The sequence below is a fragment of the Pleuronectes platessa genome, chromosome 1 (genome assembly GCF_947347685.1).
Source record: "Pleuronectes platessa chromosome 1, fPlePla1.1, whole genome shotgun sequence".
Classification (NCBI taxonomy): domain Eukaryota; kingdom Metazoa; phylum Chordata; class Actinopteri; order Pleuronectiformes; family Pleuronectidae; genus Pleuronectes; species Pleuronectes platessa.
In genome coordinates this window covers 24741369-24753851 of record NC_070626.1, presented here as the reverse complement: position 1 = coordinate 24753851, position 12483 = coordinate 24741369, and positions in this window count along the sequence as shown.

Genomic DNA, 12483 nt, shown 5'->3' with positions numbered 1-12483 from the left:
TTCACAACACAAACACATCGCCGCATGCCAATTAACACCGATCACCACTTAAGCAATTTTGTAGAATTACACGTACAGCGCTCATCGTAATGGACGGATAATGGACGGCAGTGTCTTGTTCTGGTCTCTCACTCGTGTGTCACCTACAACCGCCTGAGGTGAAGACATGAGGACGCTGCCCCTGACCTCAAATCAACAGTGCCCCCCCCCCCCCCCCCCCCCTGCGCTCCACGCTCTCACTCGCCTTGCCCCCTGCGCTACAATGCCACTTCTTTGTAAAGCCATTAATATTTGATGTGATCATGGGCCTTCATAAGCAAATTTCAGTCCCCAGCAAGTCGAGCAAAAGCATGATTAATTTAGTATTTATAACCCGACAACCCTTTAAACAACACAGTGCCCCCCCGGCCACAAAGCAAGGCACAGTTTGAAACCAAACCAGCAGCCTCTAAATCATAATCAGCACAGTCATTCAGCATCATTTGAGTTCGGGGACACCTTTCTTTCCTTCCCTCCCTTCTGGTGTGAAACCAGTGCCTGTGTGAAGAAGGAGGCCTCGGTTCTAATCCTTCACCTGTTTATATAACTTGAAAAAATCTTTGTTAGTTCTCAGACACATGAAAACAAACGCACCTTTCCATCAGCGCGAGTTTGTTGGGAAATTCTGCTGCGTTAGCCCTTTAGCCTCGTCTGGTCCTCAGTGACCCAGAGAAACACCATCAATAAATCAACAAGCATGATGCAAACAGAGGGATGTACGGCTCCTGTGTTCACTACTGAAAGTGAAAACATGGAAACAGTGGGAGTAAAAATTTTTCCTCTAGAAAACTCTGTAGCTGCCGTATAAATGTAATGAGCTATAAGTAGAAGACTGCAAAAATAGAAGAAAATACTCAGTACCTCATATTTAAACTTAAAGTGGCTGTGGTTAAGTATTAACCTGACATTTCCTTCAGGACTTGAGGCTAAAACCTGAGCTACAAGAGTGAACATTAGATTAATGACTGAATGAATGTTGATGTTGGTTTGCAAACAAATCAGCTTAAAAGACCAAATGAAAATTCATCGGTGAACATTTAGGCTAAAAACACGGTGTAGATGACACCGTTTTAAGGTGAATTTGAAAGTTGTGGCATGTGGACACTTGGATGAAACCACATATGGAGGCATGTTATGATTCTATTCTGTTGTATTATCACGTCTGAAGAAGGGCTCCTATTTACTCCAATTGTTATTTGGCTTTAACGCTGTTTACCCCTGAGACTCCAGACGTGTGCTGTGGACTCGAACACTCCACCCTCCGCTCATCAACAAAGTGCTGAGTAGATAATGAGTGAATTAACATTTTTCTGTGAACTATCCCTTTAACTGCTGCCTCCTCTTCCCTGTCAGGATCAGTGTTATTGCAGAATGTCATTCAGAATCGAGTTAGGCTTCACAGTAACATGATCAGTGTACAGTTCAACTTCATTAAAGATAATCTCCGTGCAGCCACTGCTGGGCACGGCAGGCCCCGCCCCCTCTGCCCTCTCGCCTGCCATTGATTGGTGCAGTGATTTGCAGCATGTAATCCAATGCTCCCTGACAGGTTGTAACTGAGGTTAAAGATGGCAATTTAATTATGTGTCAGAGGTCACATTAAAGGCTGACCCTTGACCCCCGGCCACAGGACTCTGATTAGTGGCAACCTTATGTTATTGATTCAACTGAGCAACATAACAAATACGAGTGTGGGATAACAGGTCATTGATGAGGGGTCAGTGCTTCCTGGGCTCTTTGATATGAGGATTGAAGAATCATCCCAACATACCAACCTCCTCCTGGTACTCTGCACTTATAGTTTGGATAAATACAGCCCAGCAATTTATTGTTTTATTTGTAAGGATGTGTGTGGACATCTTGTATATGTGGAAATATTTTGTAATTTGGAACTTTATCTGTATTTATAGATCGTTTTCTACATGTTTGTCGTGTGTCAATTCATCAAACAACAGAACTATTCAAGAAAGAAAGGGACTGGACTTTTCTCATTATACAAAGTTAAAGTACTTAAATACTTTACTCATAGATACAAACACACGTTTATGTATTTCTTCTAAACCATGTTGAGTCATTGGAATTCTTATAACTCAATAGAAGCAAGTTACTGTAATAATGAAGGATTGATATCGCACCTCTATACTTTGTGGCGAGAGAATAAAAGGAGAAGGGCGACACTGCCCTACAAAGGCAAAATGCAGTAACTGCACAATTGGAAAAAATAGAGTTTTTGTTAGAATGTTAGAATGTTAGACATTATTAAGCCAAATATGATGTCGTACAAATTTGTAAACAGCTTTTTGAAACTCCAGTAACAGACCTAAGGCACATAAGCTGTACTGTCCTGTGTAAATTAGCTGCAGGACTTGTCACTGTAATCTTGATTGAACCCACTATGCCAAAGAGCCAGGCTAGCTGTTTCCCCCTGCCTGCAGTCTTTGTGCTAAGCTAAGCTAAGCGGCTGCTGGCTAGAAAGCCCTCAATTCAAAGGGACAGATATGAGAGTGGTATTCAGCTCGAACGTGGATCTGACTTGTTTACGTCGCTCTGAACGAGTACAGTGTCGTTGTGTCGTGTCATTAGGGCCCTTAGTACAAGCACCACTAACAATCCTATAGTCAGCCATATGCAAATGATAGGGCAATTGCAGATATACAAATATGTACCCATGGTCCACACGGCCTAATGGTCTCCCTCCCTCTGGCCGGCTCAATGGCTCATTTAGATATCTGCTTGCTTTATTAGGTGAATAACTTACGCCGGGCTTGTTACGACCCTCCAGGTTCCTGTTTCTGCTGTGTGGCTGGGATGTGTGGCGCTCAATTAGGCGGCCCGGCTTGCAGAGTTAACCCTTCGCGCCAGATAAACTGTTTTTCTCCCTCCGCCAAATGGTGTTGGTACAGTACGGGGGGTTCCAGGCCGGGATCAAAAGATCAATCCTAATACAGTGCTACCAGGCTGACCCCTCAGATGTAATAAAGGCGCCATCTCTCACCCTTGGGGCCAATTCAGAGCCTCCCGCCCCATGAACCGACCTGGTATCTTTAAATTAGCTGACTTGCTTGCCCTGCAGGTAATTGCATTAGTTTATCAATGTTCAACACAATTTATTACTCACTCCAGCAGCAGAGAGATCCTGGTGTTAATGTCCTCTGTGAGGAGACAGGGAAGCAGGGTCTTTGTGTTTGAGAGTGTGCGTTAGTGTGTGTGTGTGTGTGTCTCTTTGCAAATAAAGAAAAGTAAACACAATAACACCATATAGTTGAAGGAACTGTTTTATTGTCGGTGAAAGGTTTTATTAGTACAGGACCATCGCAAAAGTCTTATATTTGTATCTTTAGACCAAATAACATTTCACTGCATATGCGTATACATCCATACTGAATGATTACTGCAGCCAAGGAGGTTATGTTTTTAAGTAAGATAACACAAAAACTACTAAAGGGAAAACCAGGAAACTTGGTGCAAGGATGCAGAATATAGCTCAGGAGAAGGGGCGGGGCCAACGGCAGGGTGGTGATTACAAAAAGTACAAAAAGTGATCGATCAGGGAATGATTTTCTAAATATATTAAATGATGTTGCTCAAAGCCATAGTGCTAACAGTAAAAAAAGGAGTGACTTCAATGTACATCTTACTGAATCAGGAATCGTGCACAATTGTTGGACATATAAATGGCCCCCTCTGTGTAAATTGTGGCCCCCTTTGTGGCCCCCTGAATATCCTACATCCGCCACAGGTCAGGGAAGAACTGTGGATCTGGATCAGGGATTTTTCTAAATCACTTTCTTTTGCATTGCGAGTCAGGCCGCTCCCACATTGGCCGAGGCTAGCGCTCTCCTCTATGTCCTGTGATTTATCGGTGAACCTACTGTTCCCTCCGAGGCGTCACATCAACTCCTCTCCCTGTGTATCTCACTCTCTCTCCACTCTCTGTCAATGATCATTATGGCTCTGCAGCACTCGTGTTAAAACTTCAGTGACAGCAGACTTATTTGCCGTAATAGGCGTTTTAAATCAGATCGTCTTTCATTACACTAAAAACAATATTACTGTCTGCACTTTTCCAATGGAGTCCTCTGGCCAGGGGCTGCGGCGGGCCCCCCCCCCCTCACATCTGTATGCATTATGGATCCGTCTGAGGTAATAAACAGACCCTGCTCTTATTTCTGCTTCCTGCGATCATTATTCCCGGCCCCTCAGATGGATTATAGCGCACTGTGCAACATGTAGATGAGTGGCGCTCCTCTGATTGCCTTATGGCCATCAGGCTTTGCATATTTACTGCCCATGAATCACGGTGCGGCGGTGTAAAAAACCCACAGCAACATGTTCCCGTCCTCTGCCTCCTTCCACTTTTCACTCTCCGCTCTGTGTTTTACACTTTCTCTCCGAGTCACTCTCTCATCATCACTTCTCTTCTTTCAGCCGTCTTTCTCTCATTACCCCCCCCCCCCTTCACTGCTTTTGTCCCATTGTCTTTCTTTCCCCGGTGCCTTGATCCTCCTCCCTGCATTCCCAGCTTCTTAATTAAAGCATGTATTATTAATACCGCCATATCTTTGTCCATCCTTCTTCCTGTTCATGTGACTGCTACATTAAGTGTAAATTGTTTCGCTGTAATTCCCTTTTAATATCCCTGTTATAATCAGTGTTGCTGGTGTGTGGCGTCCAGGGAGGAGAGGAAGAGAGAGAGAGAACGCTGCTTTCACTGTAACTTACTGTTTGATGTGTGGCTTGCATACGACGGAACGCAATTAGGTTCTGTTTTACAAGTCAAATGTATCTGGCGCCAATCGGCAAACTATGAGATAAATAAAGAGAGTTGTCAGATGAGGCTGCTGTGGTGCGTCCCTGCTTACGCCCCAGGGGCAGGACGGGACACTTCAGTGCCCTCAGCCTCTTCTTTAATAACAGCTTCCCATTGTCCCGTGAAAACTGAATATAACCACAACTCGAAGACCTGCATGATTCGACATTTGTAGCTAAGTACTGTTCATATTGTCCTTTGAATTCCAATCTTATCATACTCTACCTTTCTTTGCCACAAATGAAAGTCTATCCACGTTCCCATTGTCCTGGGCTGGGGGGTGAAATCTCAGAGAAACATCCCACAACTCAAAACCAGGGCAAAGGAGCTCTACTGGCTATAGTCAGAAAGACTTGGAAGCGTTTCAGTCAATGTATCTTTTCAGTTTTTCCACAAAGAAAGATTTAATACATTTTTTGTTTTTCATTCATTAGAACAATGTAAAATGAAGGTTTTGGAACCGTTTTCCATTTTCAAAATGTTGGATAGAAAAAGAGAAAAGTAGGAAATAGAACATTTATAAGTTTAGCTTTCTGTTTTGGACAACCTGATAGGACGGGGTCTAAGTGTCTGATTGGTAATATTGGTATAAAGAGAATTGAATTGATTGTTACACGGACCCTCTTCAGTTCCATCTGTGTCATCAAACCGTCCAGAGTTCTGCACATGAAGCTCTGAACATATTAGCTCATTAGACTCCTGTCCCCTGTCAAAGGCACTTTCCTCGACCCTCCTCTCACCATCTCACGTCTTGATGAAATGCCGTTGATGCTTTGCAATTTATCAGTGATGTTATTGATTCAGGTGGGCCAATTGGCTGGGAGGGTGCTGTAAACTGGGCCCATTTAAAGCCTGCATCCTTCATTGTCACATGATGGGTGCGGAATGAGATCGTAAGAGGCTGAATGGTCGTCGCTGCGATAAATAAAGGGGGAATGAAATGTGAGGCGGCGGACAGACAGCGGCTGTCGATATGATCGGCGTCTCTGATGTGCTCGAAGTGATCATCGGGGCAGGCATGATGAGCTGTGGCGTGAGTGTACTGTAAAAAGGGTCATTTCCTCCTCGTGTCACAGGTTCCATCTCCGCTGAGACGGATGTTGCACATGAGTAATGTAACAACCGGTGTCAGATCGAGGCCTCCCTGCTCCGTGTGGCCAGTCGGTAGCAGAGAGTGTGTGAGTGTGAGCGAGCGCTAATATCGTAAAACAGTGTTTAAATATTTTAATTTCATTTGTCAGAGGGGGCCCCTCCCCTGCACTCCATTACCCTGACAACCATCCTTCATCCGCTGAACGAGTGCATTATTCATTAGCACTAATTATTTTCACATAACGTCTGCCCCGATATATTTAACCTCCACATTACACCCGAGATAATGGCCTTGTAAAATTGAATTGCGAGAAAGAAGTGGAGTTGGAAAGCTCATTTAAAGAACATAGGAGGAAGAGGCAAAGAGTGAGGGAGGTGCAGGAGGGCCTTTTTTTGTGTGTGAAGCAGCTGGAGTGGGGGGGGGGGGGGGGGGGCTGACAGGACGAGTGTTAAGCACTTTGGGACACGGAGGCCCAGAAGTGATGGGACATTTGTTCCTGTCTCATTTGCATGCTATGAGAAGAGCCCGGTGGTTCTCTGCCGGGTCGAAGAGATACCTAAACGCCCCGTGGGCTGGACGGGCCCCGCGGCCCTCAGAGTTAAGATTAGCTCTCCCTGACCTGACACATGACCTCAGCCATTAATATAAAACCCCCTGACCTGGGACGGCAGGAACAGACGAGGCTCCGTCTCTCTCACCGTGCTTCCCCTGACTCCACCTGCATCCTCTCCTTCCTTCACCTCTTCCTCCTCTTCTTTCTTTGTGCTCTCCATCCAGTTACTTACCTGCAGGAGCCTCCCTGATGATGGTTGAATCACTCAGGCCTCACCACTCGTCCCCCCACTGAGGGGTGTTGATGTTTTCCATACGGATAAACTTCAGAAACAAACCAGGAAAGGCTTTATTCCCCTTTTGCTTATTCATGAGATTGACATTCACCGACATGCAAAATTTAGATGCAAACAGTTCTTGCTGCTCCACTTGCTTCATCTGTGTTCTCTTCTGGGCAAGAGCTGTGACCCCACGCCAACAGCTGAGCCAGACTCTAAACACACACACACACACACACACACACACACACACACACACACACACACACACACACACACACACACACACACACACACACACACACACACACACACACACACACACACATACATACACACAAGTAAACATAGGAGTACAGACATAACCACACGCTTAAATACACACTTACACGCATTAGTTCTCATACATGGGTGAAGTCATGAAGTTTCATGATGTGAAACAGGGAGCTCTGATGAATCAATCAGATTTCATCAGAGCACATTTGACATCTCTTTGCTCAGGGTTTCTGCATCAAGTTAAATTTAAGACTTCTTAAAAAAAAAATGGAATAAAACGTTAGAGAGACGTTACAAAATACACACAACACCCAAACAGTTCCCATAAAAAAAACACACATTTTTAAGAGTGCATGGTAAATAGGCATGAATTATATTAATTAATTACATTTCAATACACCATAGAAACCCTATCATTTCACATTTATACGCATAACTTAAGAACAAATAATTGTAACACACTACTGTAGTTGTCATCTATTGGTAAACAATTATATATCCTCCTATCGGCACCCATAAGTATATAATAACAATACAGTAAATTACTGTAATAATAAATAGCACAACATATTTTGAATATCTTCAAGTGCTTATAAAGTCACAGGGTGATAAAAACTGAATGTTTGTAGCCCTTATGTTTATAAATGTTAAATGGGTTAAAAAGGTCACAGTACTGATTTACTATGTTTCCATGTTGCACTGCACAGAGTAGACAGGTTATTTTTCTAGAGCTTTTTCATGAGTCGACTATCAAATGAAGATACAGCAATAACCTGGAATGAACGTCTTCAGATAGCTTTCTTTCTTTAATTCTAATATTAAACAAGAAAGACAAATAACAGCTTCTGATATTTGAAAAGCTGGAACCATCAATATCATTTGCAATTCATTTTCTGTCGACGGACTTGGTAAATTGACCAATCAGTGGAGCACTAATCCTGAAACTAAATTCATAATATTTTACAACATACTTACGTCTTATATTTTCCACTGTGACATTAAGAAACTACATTTTTTGGGGCTCATTCTTTGCTATTTGTTGTTTCATCTTTCTTTTGCTTTCCCGAGTAATGTTGCAAACTGTGACCACGCTGCTCTCCGGGCGATGTGAGTGCAGCAGTGAGCGCACTGCTTTGTATGCTCGATGCCGGGTAATTGCAGTTCATCTCAACTGGGAAAAAATATTATTCTCACGCCTTCCTGCGTTACGCCCAGAAGGCAGCGCTCTCTATGTGTAAAGGATCTGTCTCCCTGACATTTAGATTTGCCTTTTAAAGATGGCATTTTTCAAAACTGGCATTTCTTCATATGTTTTCTAGAGGCGACAAAATTATTCTTTTTACATCCCAGTCAGAGCGTTCGTGTAAAGTGTGTCATTTGTCCAACCTCTGGTTTGTTTGGTTGTTTTGTTTTTCCTCTGTGATGTTTATATTGTTTCATGGGGTAAGAATGGTCTCATTGTCGGATACTGATATCAGAGTCTGGTAGTTGTACCTGTCCTCACATGATCTTTACCCCCATCACTTCAAGGATAAACGAAATGCTTGAGTTCTGTGTTTCCAAGCTAAATCCCAGGTGGGACTGTGAATACGTTTCCTTGTATTAAACACACAAAATTGCACATTTGTAGGAAGAGTGTGATTTATACATGGCTAGTGGCGAGCACTCGATAGCTGTGGGGACAGTAGCTGCTGGTTTTTGGGGGCGTCTGACTGAGGAGTAATGGTCGACCGTTATCGAGGAGGCGCGCTCATCTTTGAATCACTGGAGACTTCCAATTACTGCTCTCCGGTGCCTCGCAGTGAACCAAGCGAGCGCGCGATCCCTAAATAATTTCCTCAACAAAGATGGTGCTTTGCATTATGAAATATTCAGAGCTCTATCAGACTTGGGAAAGATCCATAATTACATGATAATCCACAATGTAATTCATTTTGGGTACTTTAGGGAATCTGAGTTTTCCTCGTAGTGAATTATTAAATATATCGGTGGAATGGCATGAAGCCTGCTTTGTGGTGGTTCTGATTGTTCTTTGGGGGGATTATGTGTGACAATCTGGTTTTTTTGCCTCTGATGTCTTCACGGTCATTGAAAAAGTCGGGGCTAATGAGGCACTGTAACCAGACAGCTGAGGCAATGGCAGTTATGGCCGAGCGGTACGTACAGGAACAGATAGACCGGATTGAGAACGGTTATTACCAAAGTACAGAACCGGCCAGACACATAAACCTTCCTCACAAGTGGCTGTAATCTCCGGAAAATGGCAGGTTTATGTTAAAATGCTAACGTTATCCCATTATATTGTTATTTCAGTTATGGCATATAGAACAGCGCCAGAAACCGAAAGGTACGCTGGCGTTTGGATTACGACTTGCTGGCCGGAGATGTGGGGTCAAAGGTCAGTCAATGTGCAGCACAACTCGACGCCTAACAGAGGCATGTGTCAGATATATTGGCATTTTAAAGGTGAACAGAATGAGTCTGTTGGATACGAGACAGAAGGACATTTGGCCGACATGGTCATTTCCCATCTGTGGGAGCATACAGTAGTGGCCGCCAATGAGGACAAGTATATTATCTGCATAATGATTTACATTGAATTGTGTCCCATAAAGAGGGGGCGTGTGCTGCACAATTGTAACTCACGCCATATACTAGTTTAAAATGTATAATACAATTTAGACAGGTCTCTCGCCGTAAGATATTTAAAGAAGGGGGCCATAAAAAAAAATTCTTAGCCACTGGCTTTAAAACCAATAAAGTTAAATGGAGCCGCTGACATTTTTATTATTGCATTATTGTAAGTCGGCCCCTACGTGTTCACATGTGTGTGTGACTGTGTGTGCGTGTGTGTGTAGTCAATGAGGCAGAGAGTGTCAAAGCAGCTGTCAGTCATTACGACAGAAAGCTCCGCGAGATGACGTTAATGACGCTCTTGTTAAAATGTGAAGCCCGAGTGGTAACGGCTCGGCGCTGAAAGGCCAAAGCTGTCACAGCAGAGGAGAAGAGAGCGGAGCAGAGCGGTGGAGTAAAGTGTGGAGGCTGCTGGAGTTCACAGATACACAACATGACAGGAACAGGTGAAACACATTACTGGGACATGGGTCTCTCTCTCTTCCTCTATCCAGCTATACTGTGTTCATTCCTCTTATGTGGGATCATGGTTAGGTTAGTCAGTAGCTTGGCAAAATCGTAGTCTGAATATAAAGATGGATGATGCGTCTCCACTTCCTCCTGCTATCCGGAAATGAAGCCAAAATACAGATACAAAAGCCGCCATCTTGCCCTGCTGATGTCGTTTAGAGCCAGCCTACCAACCGACCAATCAGGAGTCAGTCTCAGCTGTCTCCTACTTGTTAGCAAATGGGACATGAACCAAACAAAAAAATGCGAGTACATAATAAATATTTCTCAAAGATGCATTGTGTTTTTTCAGTTAGTTCTTATCTTACTTATGTATGTTCAAGTGTCCATCTTTGTTTAAAGTCTAAGGGCCTCCCCCACAAAAAGTCAAAATACAACAATGTATGTTAAAGTGCTAATTTTTTGCAATAAGTTTGTTCTTTAAATAAAATTGTATGCAATAAACTGGGTGTAATGTCCTGATTGACAGCTGAGAAATACGTGTATCAGCAGGACCTCTGTGCCGTAGCTCCGCCCCCTGGTCCCTACAGTGCAGACTAGGGTATTTTGCCCTCGTTTTTGTATAATTGGCAGAAGTGGAGATGTTTCATCCATCTTTATATAGAGTCTATGATGCACCCGTGACCCATCCACTAACATGGAGGAGGCGGGGGTCATATTGTAGTTAGCCACCAGGGGGTGATAAAAAAAAGTCTATAGGCCCAATTAAAAAGAACACGTCAAGTACATTTTTTATTTACAATGAATGACCCCTTTTAGAAATTAATAACTTTTTTAATTGTTGACTACAGCTGCTTTCAAAACACGGGGGGAAACTGCAGTGTTCAAATTAAAGTTGGCAGATACAGATTCAAGATCAAATTTTGCTGAGTAATCGGAGTTTTATAATTTATATTTGCCATTAATTTGGAATCTGACCTGTGTCCACTTTGACTTTAAGGGTGTTTTCCTGTTGAATCTATCAATTACATCAGTTGAACAGATGTGGTGAAACACACCAGGATGGAAGGTCACAGCCACTTCTCAGTATTTTAAAGACGTCAGTTGTTAACAACATTAATCAATACCCCGGGAAAAAAAAGGGAGATTTTTGTCAGTGTAATCAAACCCTGATGTCCCTCATTTTCTCAACACCGTTTTCTGATGAATTCCCATCTGCAGAGTATTTCCGAATACTTTGCCCAAGGAGGTGTAATTTAAATAATATCAGTCACCGTGCCGCTGCCAGAATAAGAATTATGTCCACGCTAATATCTCATCTGACACGCAGAGGAAAGACTTTCCTCCTGAATAACAAAAGTGCAATAATTCATCCAGTGTTATTATCCACCTAATTATAATGGGAAATACAGTCGAGTTCTTTTCCGTGCATGAGCCAAGAACAAATCACAGCTGCGAGAATGATCAGTTATGTTAATCTTGTTCAAAATGGCTGAGTATCACTCACAGGAAGACGACAACAGAAGATGTTTAATGCTTTTAAATAAGAAGAGGAAATGGGTAAAAACGACGCCACAAACTAAAACACATATTCTGTTCTAAACGATGTCTTCTCCCTGGTATCATTTAAAGGTCACATGAACCGTATAAATATTAAACATTCATATTGAATTTACCACAGAGTGCAAACTAACCGCACACACCAAGAGGCTGCGCATCTTTCCAGACATATTGTCTTTATAATTATATCACTCTAACAAATTTAATGAGAGCAATCAGCGCTGAACATTTTGCCTCGAAGGAAGCAGAGGTCCCAGTCACTCACTCAGATGCTTCTTGGTCATTCTCTATTAATTTGCGGAGCGTGTTCTCTGGGTGTCAGGGTCTTGGCAGTGTCGTTCCCCGATGGCTCCTACCTCCGTGCCCGCTGCACGAGGGGGGCCCTAATTAGACTCTCATGTGTATTTAATGGACTTGCTGCCTTTGGTCCTGTGAGAGAGCGCCTAATACTACAACCTCTGTATGAGCGAAGGTCCCTCGGTGCGTGGGGAGGGACCTGGCATGATAGGTGTGTGTGTGTCAGTGTGTGTGTGTGTGTGTGTGTGTGTCTGTGTGTGTGTGTGTGTGTGCGTGTGTGTGCGGGTGTGTGTGCGTGTGTGTGTGTGTGTGTGTCTGTGTGCGTGTGTGTCTTTAACAGCCCAAACCTGAAGCCAAACTCCAATCTTCAATGTTATTTTTTGGACTTTCTCCACTAGATTCCAGTCCGTTTTGAATCTGTGAAGTGAAGTGAACACAAACAATCAAACCAATCATTGTCATCCTTCACGGGTTATGACATCACTTCCTCATTG